Source organism: Balaenoptera acutorostrata, chromosome 4, assembly GCF_949987535.1.
Source record: "Balaenoptera acutorostrata chromosome 4, mBalAcu1.1, whole genome shotgun sequence".
NCBI classification, from domain to species: Eukaryota; Metazoa; Chordata; class Mammalia; order Artiodactyla; family Balaenopteridae; genus Balaenoptera; species Balaenoptera acutorostrata.
The window spans coordinates 122,605,610-122,620,350 of NC_080067.1; positions in this window are offsets into that span (position 1 = coordinate 122,605,610).

A 14,741-nucleotide genomic window follows, 5' to 3' on the forward strand; every position below is an offset into this window, starting at 1 on the left:
TCTACATTCTCAACATTTGTTATCTTTTTGATTCTAGCCATCTCAATCAGTGTGAAGTAGTATCACAGTGTGGTTTTGATTTGCATTTCCCGAAAGACCAATGATATTGAACATGTTGTCATGTGCTTATGGGTCATTGCGTACCTTCTTTGGAGAAATGTCTGTTCAAATCCTTTGTCCATTTTTAAAATTGGGTTGTTTCTTATATTGTTGAGTTGTAAGAATTCTATGTATTTTATGGATACAAGTCCATTATCAGGTATGTGATTTATAAATATTTTCCTCCAATCTGCGAGTTGTCTGTACATTTTCTTGATGGTATCCTTTGCAGCACAAAAATTTTTGGTTTTGATGAACTCCAATTTATCTGTTTTTCTTTCTTTACTTGTGCTTTTTGTATCATATCAAAGAAACCGTTGTCTAATCTAAGGTGTGGAAGATTTACTCCTATGTTTTCCTCTAAAAGCTATAGTTTTGGAGGAAAGTTTTAGTTTTAGCTAAGTTATAGTTTTTTTTTTTAGAAATTCACGTTTATTTATTTATTTATTTATTTATGGCTGTGTTGAGTCTTCGTTTCTGTGCGAGGGCTTTCTCTAGTTGCGGCAAGTGGGGACCACTCTTCATCACGGTGCGCGGGCCTCTCACTATCGTGGCCTCTCTTGTTGCGGAGCACAGGCTCCAGACGCGCAGGCTCAGTAATTGTGGCTCACGGGCCCAGTTGCTCCGCGGCATGTGGGATCTTCCCAGACCAGGGCTCGAACCCGTGTCCCCTGCATTGGCAGGCAGATTCTCAACCACTGCGCCACCAGGGAAGCCCCAAGCTAAGTTATAGTTTTACCTCTTGCATTTTTGCGTATCATTCACTTTAAGTTAATTTTTCTGCATTGTGTGTGATAGACGTTCAATTTTATTCTTTACATGTGGATATATAGTTGTCACAGCACCACTTGTTGAAAGTAGTATTCCTTCCTTACTGTATTGTCTTAGCACCCTTGTTGAAAATCAAATGGCCATGAATGTTATATTTGGACTCTCTATTCTAGTCCACTGATATGTTATGAATAATCTTATGCCAGTATTTTGAAATCAGGAAGTGTGAGTAGCCCAGATTTGTTCTTTTCAAGATTATTTTGTCTATTCTGTGTGACTTGCATTTTCGTATGACTTTTAGGATCAGTGGGTTAATTTCTCCAACAATGGTAGAAGGAATATTGATATGGATTGCACTGGATGCATAGATCATTTGGGGATGTATTGCCATCTTAGCCATGTTAAATGTTCAAATCCATGAATATCCATATCTTTCCATTTATTTAGGTCTCAATTTCTTTCAATGATGTTTTGTGGTTTTCAGTGTACCTGTCTTGCACTTAAAAAAAATTAATTCCTAAGTATTCTTCATGGTATTACAAATGTAGTAGTTTTCTTAATTTTATTTTTAGATTGTTTATTGTTAGTGTATAGGAATACAGCTGATTTTTTAATATTGATTTTGTATCCTTCCACCTTGCTGAACTCATATATTCATTCCAATTTTTTTGATAGATTTCTTAGGATTTTCTATATACAAGACCAGGTCGTATGCAAATAAATATAATTTTACTTCTTCCTTTCCAATCTGGATGCCTTTAACATCATTTCCTTACCATTATCCTGGTTCAAACTTCTAGTACAGTGTTGAATAGAAATAGCAAGAGCAAATATCCTTGTCTTGTTTCTGATCTTAGGGGGGAAGCATTCAGTCTTTTACCAGTAAGTATAATGTTAGCTGTGGGATTTTTATAAATACTCTTTATCATATTGAGGAAGTTCCCTTCTATTTCCAGTTTAATGAGTGTTTTTAATCATGAAAGAGTGTTGGCTTTTCTCAAATGCTCTTCCTGTGTTTGTTGAGATTATTGAGTATTTTGGTTGAGGATTATTGTCTCTATAGTCGTAAAAATATTGCCCTGTAGACTTCCTTCCCTTGTGATACCTTTTCAGCTTTTGGTGTCAGAATAATACTGGCTTTATAGAATGTGTTGGGAAGTATTCCATTCTGCTATTTTGGGGGAGACTTTGGAAATATTCGTGCTAGTTATTCTTTAAATGTTTGATGAAATGCACTGGTGAAGCTATCCTGTTGTAGGCTTTTCTTTGCGGGAAATTTTTGGATATTAATTCAATATGTTAACTTATAAGTGTATTCAGATTTTCTATTTCTTCTTGAGTCATTTTTAATAGTTTGTTTCTAGGAATTTTTTCATTATGGTCAGAGAGCATAATTTATATTCCCTTAAATTTTAAATTTAATCGGATTTGTTTTATCACCTAACTGTATACTGGAGAATGTTCCATCTACACTTGAGAAGCATGTGTATTCTGCTGTTTTGTGTGGAATGAAAACATATTTGGTCTCAGATTTTGAAAGCCAGTCCAGTTCTCTTTGGTTAACTATTTGCATGATATCTTTTCCTGTCCTTTTACTTTCAACCTATTTGTGTCTTTGAACTGGAAGTGCGTCTCTCATAGACAGCATATTGTTGAATCATGTTTTTTTTTTTCTTTTTAACTGATTCTGCCAAATTCTATCTTTTAATTGTAGTATTTTAATGACTTACATTAATTTACTTACTGGTAGGGTAGGATTTCTATATGTTATTATCTTTGTGTTCCTTTACTTTTCCATTTCTTCCTTATTTTGTGTTATATAGATATTTGAAATTATACCATTATAATTCTTTTATTTCTTTTACCATTTTAAAATTTTCCTTCATGATTGCTCTGAGGATTATAATTAATGTCTGAAGTTTAAAAAATCTAGTTCTTATTTTTTTTAATAAATTTATATATTGATTCCTTTTTGGCTGTGTCAGGTCTTCGTTGCTGTGCGTGGGCTTTCTCTAGTAGCGGCGAGCAGGGGCTACTCATCATTGCGGTTCATGGGCTTCTCATTGCAGTGTCTTCTCTTGTTGTGGAGCATGGGCTCTAGGCGTGTGGGCTTCGGTAGTTGTGGCATGCAGGCTCAGTAGTTGTGGCTCACGGGCTCTAGGGTGCAGGCTCAGTAGTTGTGGCACTCGGGCTTAGTTTCTCCACGACATGTGGGATCTTCCCGGACGAGGGCTCGAACCCAAGTCCCCTGCATTTGCAGATGGATTCTTAACCACTGTGCCACCAGGGAAGTCCCTAGTTCTTATTAAAAGAAACCTAATGTTAAATAGTATACAAAACTTATTGTAATATAGCTCTGTTCTCTTCTCCTTCTTTTGTGTTATTATTGCATACAAATTATATATTTACATATTATAAGCCAATGCACAGTTTTGTAAAATTATTGTTTATGTAATTGTCTTTTTAATCAAATAGTAGAAAAAAGGAATTACAAAGAAAAATACATTTATACTGTTTTTTATATTAACCTCTGCAGTTATCTTTACCAATGCTCTTTATTTCTTCTTGTGCATTTGAGCTACTGTCTACTGTCTCTCATTTTAGCCTGAAAAACTTCCATTAATATTTCTTATAAAGAGGGTATGGTAGGGTTATATTCTTTAGTTTATGTTTCCTGAGAATGTCTTAATTTCCCCTTCATTTTTGCAGGATAGTTTTTCTGAATATAAAATACTTAACAGTATTTTTCTTTGAACACTTTGAATTTGTCATGCAACTGCCTTCTGGAATCCATGATTTCTTATGAGAAATCACCTGTTAATCTTTGAGAAACCTTTGTACGTGATGAGATAATTTTCTTTTACTGCCTTCAAGATGATCTCTTTGTCCTTGGCTTTTGACAGTTTTACTGTAAGTTGCCTAGGTATGGATCTCTGAGTTTATCCTACTTGGAGATGATTGAGCATCTTGGATATGCATTTTAATTTTTTGAATCAGCTTTGGGAAGTTTCTGGTCATTACTTTTTATTTCTATTTATTTTTTAAAATATTTATTTATTTATTTGGCCACACTGGGTCTTTCGTTGTGGTGTGTGGGATCTTCATTGTGGCATGAAGGATCTTGAGTTGCAGCATGCAGATTCTTAGTGTGGCATGGGGGTTCTACTTCCCTGACCAGGGATTGAACCCGGGCCCCCTGTATTGGGAGGCAGAGTCTTAACTGCTGGACCACCTGGGAAGTCCCTAGTCATTACTTTTTAAAGTAGTCTTTCTGCCCTTTCATTCTCTCCTCTTCTTCTGGAACTCCAACTGTATATTGGTATAGTTGATGGTATCCCATAGGTCTCTGAGGCTCTGTCCATTATTTTTCATTAGTTTTCTTTCTGTTCTTCAGCCTAGATAATCTAACTTCAAATTCTGCCATTTTGAGGAGACCTTCAAGATGGCAGAGGACTAAGACATGGACTTCACCTTCCTCTCAACAAATACATTAGAAATACATCTACATATGGAACAGCGCCTACAGAACACCTACTGAACGCTGGCAGAAGACCTCAGACCTCCCAAAAGGCAAGAAACTCCCCACGTACCTGGGTAGGGCAAAAGAAAAAAAAAAAAAACAGAGGCAAAAGAATAGGGATGGGCCCTGCACCAGTGGGAGGGAGCTGTGAAGGAGGAAAGGTTTCCACACACTAGGAGCCCCTTCGCGAACGGAGACGGGGGGTGGGAAGGAGGGAAGCTTCGGAGCCACGGAGGAGAGCGCAGCCACAGGGGTGCGGAGGGCAAAGCGGAGAGACTCCCGCACGGAGGCTCGGTGCCGAGCAGCGCTCACCAGCCCGAGAGGCTTGTCTGCTTAGCCGCCGGGGCGGGCGGGGCTGGGAGCTGAGGCTCGGCTTCGGTCGGATCTCGGATCGCAGGGAGAGGACTGGGGTTGGCGGCGTGAACACAGCCTGAAGGGGCTAGTGCGCCACGGCTAGCCGGGAGGGAGTCCAGGAAAAAGTCTGGAACTGCGTAAGAGGCAAGAGACCATTGATTTCGGGTGCAGGAGGAGAGGGGTTTCAGAGCATCACCTAAATGAGCTCTAGAGACGGGCACGAGCCGCGGCGAACAGCGCGGACCCCAGAGACGGGCATGAGATGCTAAGGCTGCTGCTGCCGCCACCAAGAAGCCTGTGTGCGAGCACAGGTCACTCTCCACACCTCCCCTCCCAGGAGACTGTGCAGCCGCCACTGCCAGGGTCCCGTGATCCAGGGACAACTTCCCCGGGAGAACACACAGCGCCCCTCAGGCTGTTGCAACGTCACGCTGGCCTCTGCCACCGCAGGCTCGCCCCACACTCCATACCCCTCATTCCTCCCTGGACTGAGTGAGCCAGAGCCCCCTAATCAGCTGCTACTTTAACCCTGTCCTGTCTGAGCGAAGAACAGACACCCTCAGGCGACCTACACGCAGAGGCAGAGCCAAATCCAAAGCTGAACCCCAGGAGCTGTACAAACAAAGAAGAGAAAGGGAAATTTTTTCCAGCAGCCTCAGGAGCAGCAGATTAAATCTCCACAATCAACTTGATGTAGCCTGCATCTGTGGAATACCTGAATAGACAACGAATCATCCCCAAATTGAGGTGGTGGACTTTGTGTGATTTTGTCTGTATAGCTTTACTTTTACCATTTGTCCTAGAGTTCTGTCTGTCATTTTTTTTTTTAAGTATAAAAACTGGACAGGTACATGTAAAAGAATGAAATTAGAACACTCCCTAACACCAGACACAAAAATAAACTCAAAATGGATTAAAGACCTAAATGTAAGGCCAGACACTATAAAACTCTTAGAGGAAAACATAGGCAGAACACTCTATGACATAAATCACAGCAAGATCCTTTTTGACCCACCTCCTAGAGAAATGGAAATAAGAACAAAAGTAAACCAATGGGACCTAACGAAACTTAAAAGCTTTTGCACGGCAAAGGAAACCATAAAGAAGATGACAAAACAACCCTCAGAATGGGAGAAAATATTTGCAAATGAAGCAACTGACAAATGATTAATCTCCAAAATTTACAAGCAGCTCATGCAGCTCAATATCAAAAAAACAAACAACCCAATCCAAAAATGGGCAGAAGACCTAAATAGACATTTCTCCAAAGAAGACATACAGATGGTCAAGAGGCACATGAAAGAATGCTCAACATCACTAATCATTAGAACAATGCAAGTGAAAACTACAATAAAGTATCACCTCACACCAGTCAGAATGGCCATCATCAAAAATCTACAAAGAATAAATGCTGGAGAGGGTGTCGAGAGAAGGGAACCCTCTTGCTCCTTTGGTGAGAATGTAAATTGATATAGCCACTCTGGAGAACAGTTTGGAGGTTCCTAAGAAAACTAAAAATAGAACTACCATATGACCCAGCAATCCCACTACTGGGCATATACCCTGAGAAAACCACAATTCAAAAAGGGTCATGTACCACAATGTTCATTGCAGCTCTATTTACAATAGCCGGGACATGGAAGCAACCTAACTGTCCATCAACAGATGAATGGATAAAGAAGATGTGGCACATATAGTCAATGGAATATTACTCAGCCACAAAAAGAAATGAAACTGAGTTATTTGTAGTGAGGTGGATGTACTTAGAGTCTGTCATGCAGAGTGAAGTAAGTCAGAAAGAGAAAAACAAATACCGTATGCTAACACCTATATATGGAATCTAAAAAAAAAAGAAAAAAAATGGTTCTGAAGAACCTAGGGGCAGGACAGGAATAAAGACGCAGACGTAGAGAATGGACTTGAGGACACGGGGAGGGGGAAGGGTAAGCTGGGACTAAGTGAGAGAGTGGCAGGGGCATATATACACTACCAAATGTAAAATAGATAGCTAGTGGGAAGCAGCTGCATAGCACAGGGAGATCAGCTCGGTGCCTTGTGACCACCTAAAGGGGTGGGATAGGGAGGGTGGGAGGGAGATGCAAGAGGGAGGGGAGATGGGGATATATGTATATGTATAGCTGATTCACTTTGTTATAAAGCAGAAACTAACACACCATTGTAAAGCAATTATACTCCAATAAAGATGTTAAAAACAAAACAAAACAAAAATTCTGCCATTTTAAATCTGCTATTAAATCCCTCTAATAATTTTTCATTTCACTTTTTATAATTTTCAACTCCAGAATTTCTCTTTGGCTTTTTAAAAATATAATTTCCCTTTATTAATATTCTACTCAGTGAGACATGGTTCTTAAATTCTCCTTTAATTCTTTGGAAATGTTTTTATTTAGTTCTTTGAACATATTTATAATTGTTGGTATAATATCTTTGTCTAGTAAGTCTATTATTTGAACTCCTCAGAGCGAGTTTCTATTGACTGGTATGTTTTCTTTGTATGCGCCATTATTTCCGGTTTGTTTGCATGTCTCATAGTTTGTTTGTTTTTTCTTAAGAACAGGATGTTTCCAATTCTGGAAATCAGTTCTCTCCACTCTTTTTCTTTTTTTTTCTTGTAGCTGTTTGGCGGTGGTGTTTTTTTGTTGCCTTGGATGTTTGTTTATTTTTTGAGTTTCCTGGACTAATTCTGTAGTGTCTTAACTCTTTTTTGTATATACCACTCAGCATCTCTTCTCATTTGGCTTAGTGGTCAGCTAATGGTTGGACAGATATTTCCTTGAATGCAGTAAACCAACAAGTCTTCATGACTTTACTGAGGGGCTTTGTATGTGTGGGGATGAATATTTCAATACTCCAGTAGGCAGTTTAAAACTCTATTCTTTATTTCCTGCTTATACAGAGCCTCAAAGTCATCCATAGGTGTGAGATTAGGGTCTTCTCAGGTCTTTCCTGAGCAGATACACACCTGTGCACATGCATGTGACCTTTGAGATTTCCGGGAATATGTTGTATATTTTCAACATCCCATGTGAGAATCTCATTCTCTAGCTTTTCTTTTTAAATTTTTTGGTATGTCTCTTATTTAACCCGACTGGTACTGCTACCTCAGGCAACTGCACTATTGAACCATTGGCATTGATTGTTTTCACAAGTGCCTGAGAGACATATTGCTGTTCACACTAAGTGAGCTGAGTTAGGTTTGATTCAGCTGTCACTCAGGTCAAATAAAAATATATCCGAGAATGGAGGTGCCAGACAGGTAAACAGTGACAATTCTGTAGGGATGGGATTTGGGGGGAATGCCAAACTCATTCTGTTCCTTCCAGTGGCTCATTGGCTGTTGGTTTTCACCGTTAGTATTGTTATGTAGCTGTTTTTTGTTTTCTTTACGTTGAGGTACAGTTGATGTACAATATTATATAAGTTTCAGGTGTACAATATAATGATTCACAATTTTAAAGGTTATATTCCACTTATAGTTATTATAAAACATTGGCTATATCCCCTGAGTTGTACAATGTAGCTTTTGGTTTGAAGGCTACCACAGAGACTGGGGGATAAGTGTAGTAGGAGTAGAACAAGTTGAAATGCCACAAAGCTTGGTGTTTTTAACAAAGTTCATCTGTTTTTTTTAAAACTCATGTTTTTGAAACCCTTTTATTAATTTCTAGAGTTCTGAAAAAGTTTATTTTGACCATTTTTGCTAGTATTCTCTTCGCTTTTATAAAGGAGTGGATTTATATAGGTCTGTGCTCTGCCATTCAGAAGTGTTTTCTATTAGAAGTTTTAAATCTCCTTATAGATAGTTTCCAATGTTCAAGCAAAGTTGAAACCACTGGTTTTTAGAGAAAAGATGATCAAGGGAAAGATTATAGAAAACGTAAGCATTCAAGACCAAGAAGTGGCTGAGGAACTTATGAATGAGGCAGATAAGAAATGGTTCAGAGATGGATAGGACTTACATAAATCAAAAGAGTTTCAGGAAGAGAATAGTCAAAGCTATTGAATGCTGCCTACAGAGTTCAGAAAATGGATTGAAAATCACTGATCTGAATGATCTACAAGACTCTGTGATCTTTGTTAGAGCAATTACAGTGCAGTGGTGGGGCAAAGTCCTAACTGTAGTAAGTTGTGCCGTAAGTGGGAGATTGCAAAGAGAAAACAAGTTTAAACAACTCTGAAGAAACTGGGCTGTGAAGGGAAAGAAAGATAATATAGGCCAGTAACTGGAATAGAGTGTGGATTCAAGAAAATTGCTTTCATCCAAGATTCAGTTTAAGCTTGTTATTCATTATTCACAAATTTCTCTTTTGTCTGCCACCCTCGATCATAGGGCTATCACTAGTGGCTTGGCTTGGAGATGAGAAGGGTAACCTTTCTCCCATGGGATATGGGAAAGAAATGTGATTCTAGATAGATAAATGATGCCTCAGATTCTCAGTGAAACTTTTTGACTGTTGGATCTATGAGGGACAGTGGATTGGAACATACATAAAGTCTGAGAAAACTGCGATTAACCCCCAACTCCAATTTACTGGTACTAGCTATGTGACTTGGCCAAATTACTTGGTTCTCTTAGCTTCACTTTCCTTACATGGATAATAATACCAGTCTTTTAAGATTGTGTGTGGATTAATTGAGATAAAGCCAGGCAGTAATAAAGAGTTCCACTTGTCTCTTGCATGCTATATGGGAATGGAAACGTTAACTTCAGTTTTCTCATCCATAAAGCAAGAGTTGGATTATATAATCTCCGTGCTCCCTTCCTGCTCCGAGCTCCCTTCTGGCTCTAGTTTAGTATTATTCTTCATATACTTTGTGGGCTAGATAGATATTCGAAATTGAACTGGAACTTAAACCAATCTGTGTAAGATAGTTTACATTAGAAAAGAAATTTAGAATTCCAAAGGATTGATTTACAAATAAACTTTGGAAGATAGCTCTGCTCAGCTGGGGAATACTTTTAAACAGATGAACTCATCCCAGGCATATAATAGAGAGCATTTACCAAGGCATATTTTAGAGCCCTTAGAAATGAGTTTTGAGGAGAGGCACATCTGTCATGATATCAGATCCCAAAGATTAGGTCTGTGTTTTGGGGGCTCCTAGATTGACTGTTCTGCCTGAAATATTTGTAAGGGTTTATAACTGCTAGTTTTTCATGGTTGAGGAGATTCTGAAGCAATAAGCCACTTGGAGAAGAAGGGGAGGCTTGAAATCAACCAGATAGTGTTCAGGGAAGAAGTAAAGAGGGGAAGCAAGAGTGAGTCATTGGATGCAGGAGGATTGGTGAGACCAACAGAGCATAATGAGACCAGGATTAGATAAGGGACTCAGAGACACAGGAAAAGGGGGAACTGGAGGCCAATTAAGGCTGAGCTGAGCTGGAAAGGAAGAATAAAACAAAAATTATTTGCCTCCTCACAGACTGCTTTCTTTTTCCCACCAATGCTTTCAGCTTGTTTTGTTAAATACACTGATATATTTTGGTATAATTTATATGGGTAGACATAGTATGAAATTTAACCTCTCATTTCAGGGAAAGAATCGAAAACTTGCACATTTTCTATTAGCAGATTAATGCTTTAAAGGTTAAGGAAAATTGGCTCTGTGAATTAAAGGAGATGAAATGACGAGGAAATAAGAATATTGAAAAACAATACCATGTTTATTGTGATTTTATTAAAAATCCTTTTCCATACAACTTTTAACACATGGTGTCCCAACTGTGGTTTCTGCCTAAATTGTGAAAGAATTTCTTCTTTGATTTTTATCTCCTCTTGCTTATTCCTCCCAAATGGCTGTAACATAACTTTATTTTTAAAATCAAAGATGGCTGGAAAATTTTCCTTTGGGGAAATTACAATTCCGTACTACTCTTGAGATAACTGGAATTGTCCAGAGTGGCCTGGAAATCCCTCATCAACATTGTCTGCTTTACTTGGAGGCTACATGTCCACTCAAGACACTTTCCTCACTTTTGCCTTTGGCAAGAGAGGATGACTGGCAAGTCATTGGATGGTCTCTTGCCTAAGTGGACTCTTTGGATGGGACCTTAATCACTGGGGGCTTTGTAGGCAGCAAGGCAGCACTGCAGCTCTAGAGATCTTCCTTAGCAACCTGAAAATGACACTCATATTATGAAAAATTTCTCCAAAGACAGACATTTTCAATTAGCCAAATTACTCTAACAGGGCATAGCTCAGGAAGATTTAAGGCAGAGCTAGTTGCTGTGCCAGCCAAGAGGCCTGCTCTGCCAGTTGAAAGGCAAGCACATCCTTCCCTGCCAGCTTGCAATGAAATGGTTCTTGCAGTGACAGCAGATCTATTATGCATGTTTGATTTAAGGCCCTCGATTACCATACCTTTGTAATTATCACCGCGCCATGATGAATCCTGGGGAAAGTAAGGGTCTTAAATGCAGGGATCCAGGAACCTAATCAGAATGCAGTGTGTAGAATGAATCTTTCTTCTTGACATTTCACCTCTTTTCAACCAATTGTTCTTGGTTTGACTAAAACTGTGGCACAGCTCTTTGCCAATAATTGTGATTCATTTTCACTTTGCTAATCAAAATGTTGTTTCACAGGCTCTGATGGTGTTCAAAACACCTTATAGGAGGTATGATTTTTCTCTGAATTGGCTGGTGTAGATCTAGTATTTCACACGAAGTTGTGGGAAAATTTGTAAAGCCTCCTCTGGCTCAAAAATTCTCTTATTCTGGCACGGTACACTCATAAGGATTCTGAAAGGCAAACATTATATTGTTGATATTTTTTATTTTGCTGTTACTAAGATCAATGTTACCTAGACTGGTGATTCTATTTTCTTCCTACTTAGGGACCATATGTTATTTAGGAAACACAAATTTCAGAGGATTTGTAAGGACGAGAGGAGTTGCTGTTTACTGATGAGCCATAACTTCAATCAGTGATATTATGTTAAGTATCTAACTTTGCCCAATATCCTATGTTTCACGTAGGGTTGAGCAGCATGGTATGAAGGAAAGAGCCTGGACTTAATTCCAGAAGGTCACAGTGCAAATCTGAATTCTTCTTGTTTGTGAATAGGTGTGACCATGGATAGATCTCTTCACCCTTCTAGACCTCAAATCTTTTCTACAATGTGATGGCATTGGGATAGACCCTCTCCAGGTCCCCTCCATCTGTGACATCTGTGATTCCTTGAAAACGGGAGTCCATCCTCTTGACCATCAGCATTAAAGTACTTTATATATAATTTTTTGAAAATAGTTATCTATGATACTCAAGTTACTAATGTTTAGTAACTCTTTTCTCCCAGGATTTTGCCCATACCTGTCTTGTATTATTGCAGATAATGGAAATTTTGGGAATTTGAAATCAGGGAAGGGTATATCATCATCCCCATATTCATAGAGTCAGAGTTAGAATGGAATTGACTCCTTTTGGTTTGGGAAATCTTATAACCACTGGGACACCTATGTCCAATAGACTCCTTTGGCCACTTTATATCTTTGTATTATTGTATTACATATAAATCCTGACTTCCCAGCTAGATGATAAGTCCCTGAAGGTCTGGAACGCATTTTGGGCCTCTAAGTATCCCTAGCACCTACCATCTAACAAAGCCGTATAACTAATCACTGAGTAAGTTATACAACATAATTTTTTAAACCTTATGGAAAAAAATTGTATAGGCTGAAGATTTCTTTTTAATCACTGAGAAGTAAACAGTTTTCCATGGAACTCAGTGAAAAGGGAATGTAGAAATGAATCATTTGGTATTCTGTTGTAAACTAGAAATCCACACTAGTGTAATTAGTGGTTTTGATTTTTAATTGACAATACCTCCCATAAATAATATTGTATACAGCTAAGTAGTTGCTACTTCACAAATAACTTATCTAGTATATGATTATATTTATTACAAACTGATATATTCTGGTTCTCAATTTATAGTTTTAACACAGCGGAGGTGGGGACCACACAGATACCTAGTATACTTCTGTGTGGTTTCCCCCTTCCCTCTGAAACTATAAAGTGAGAAGCAGAATGTCTCAGTTTAGAAGTGTCCCAATCTTACAGCTTTTAGGGATGCCTTCCTTCTCTGAATTCTACAGCTATTACTCTGTCCTGTTGGTTTGGCACTATGATGCATCTTTTGTTATAGGACGGTGTTGCTATTATAGTCTTTGGTATTTGTCCTGCCTCCCCAGCTAGATTGCAGATTTATTAAGAGCAAAGACCACATATCTTACGATTCTATATTCCAAGAGTCTAATAGAGTTTTACTTATCTAGAAAGTGCTCAATTAATATTTGCTGGAATCGTATAGGTAGGGCAATAGACACATTTCCCATTGTAAGCTCACCATAAAGGCAACAAATGTAAGTTTACTTATTGAATTTCCTAATTCATGAAACAAGCTTAATGCAGAAATACCTATTTTTCTTTTATAATAATTTAACTACTCTAAAAATGTGTTATTCTGTTTCCTTTATATCAAAAGATACATTTAGGTCTTTTAGATACTATCATAGAGTTTAGTCTGTGATCTTATGCAGGTGTAGGGTATTTCAAGATTAAAATGACTCATTCATCTAAAATAACAAATTTGTTGGATAACTGAATTTTTTCTTTATCAACATTTCAGTACACATTAAAATGTGGGCAGCTTCCTAATTATTGAAAAAAGATAGTAGATTTTTATTAATAGAAATTTGTATTCTGCCTGATTCATATCCCAGAAATGCACTTATAAACCTTAAATTTAAATAATTAGCCTAGGTTTTGAAGAATTTGGGGGCTTTGTTCAGGGAAACCTACCCTAGACCTCTAAAAGCATAGTAAACACAACATTTATAAAGGCAGTATAAAAGAGACACTCTATGAAAATCTATATAAATCAGGGCCCCCAGAGTCCTTTTATTTATTTATTTATTTATTTATTTATTTATGGCTGTGTTGGGTCTTCGTTTCTGTGCGAGGGCTTTCTCTAGTTGTGGCAAGCGGGGGCCACTCTTCATCGCGGTGTGCAGGCCTCTCATTATCGCGCCCTCTCATTGCGGAGCACAGGCTCCAGGCGCGCAGGCTCAGTAATTGTGGCTCACGGGCCTAGTTGCTCCGCGGCATGTGGGATCTTCCCAGACCAGGGCTCGAACCCGTGTCCCCTGCATTGACAGGCAGACTCTCAACCACTGTGCCACCAGGGAAGCCCCCCAGAGCCAGAGTCCTTTTTAAGACTCAGGATAAGGATGTAATTTCTCTCATCAAACTCCCTTGGTATGAATATGATAGTTCAATATTTCATAAATATTTAATGAATTATTATTTCCTACAACTTTTGAGTGTTTGGACAATTGAAGGTTTGTTTGGAATATAAGTCTGGTTGTGTGGGGAAATGGGTAAGTATAAATGCTTGACACTGTGTCTAGAAAACATCTGGGAGAAATAATTTCTACATTTTAGAGAGGGCAGGAAGGACGTTTAAGGGGATTCTTTATGGTATAAATTTGAGAGTGCCCAATGAGGGTGTTTCTTCATTCTTAATTCTTAAAAGTATTATTACTATTAAAAATAATATCACTAATACAAATAATGAAACTGACAGAGGTAAAATGTTGCAGAAATCGTGCTAGGTGCCTTACTTGTTTAAGCTACAACTCTGCAATGGAGGCGTTAACCTCTCTTTTTACATTGGAGTAAACTAGAGCTTAGATGCTTAAGAATTGAAGCAAATAAGTGTTGAAACTAAGTCTGATCCCAAATCTCTCACATTTCAAAAATCCATGTTCTTAAGTTGCTTAATATTGATTTCCTGTGCTGAGGAAAACTTATTTTTTCTTTTACTCTCTAAAATATAGGTAGATCTTCGCATACTGGTTCTGGCACTGTCTCACAAAGAGCTTCCAATAACTGCCAGTCACATGGTGACAATTATGCTTGATTAAGCAGATCCAGTAAGTACTTGATCGACTTTTTCCCATAAATGCTGACAT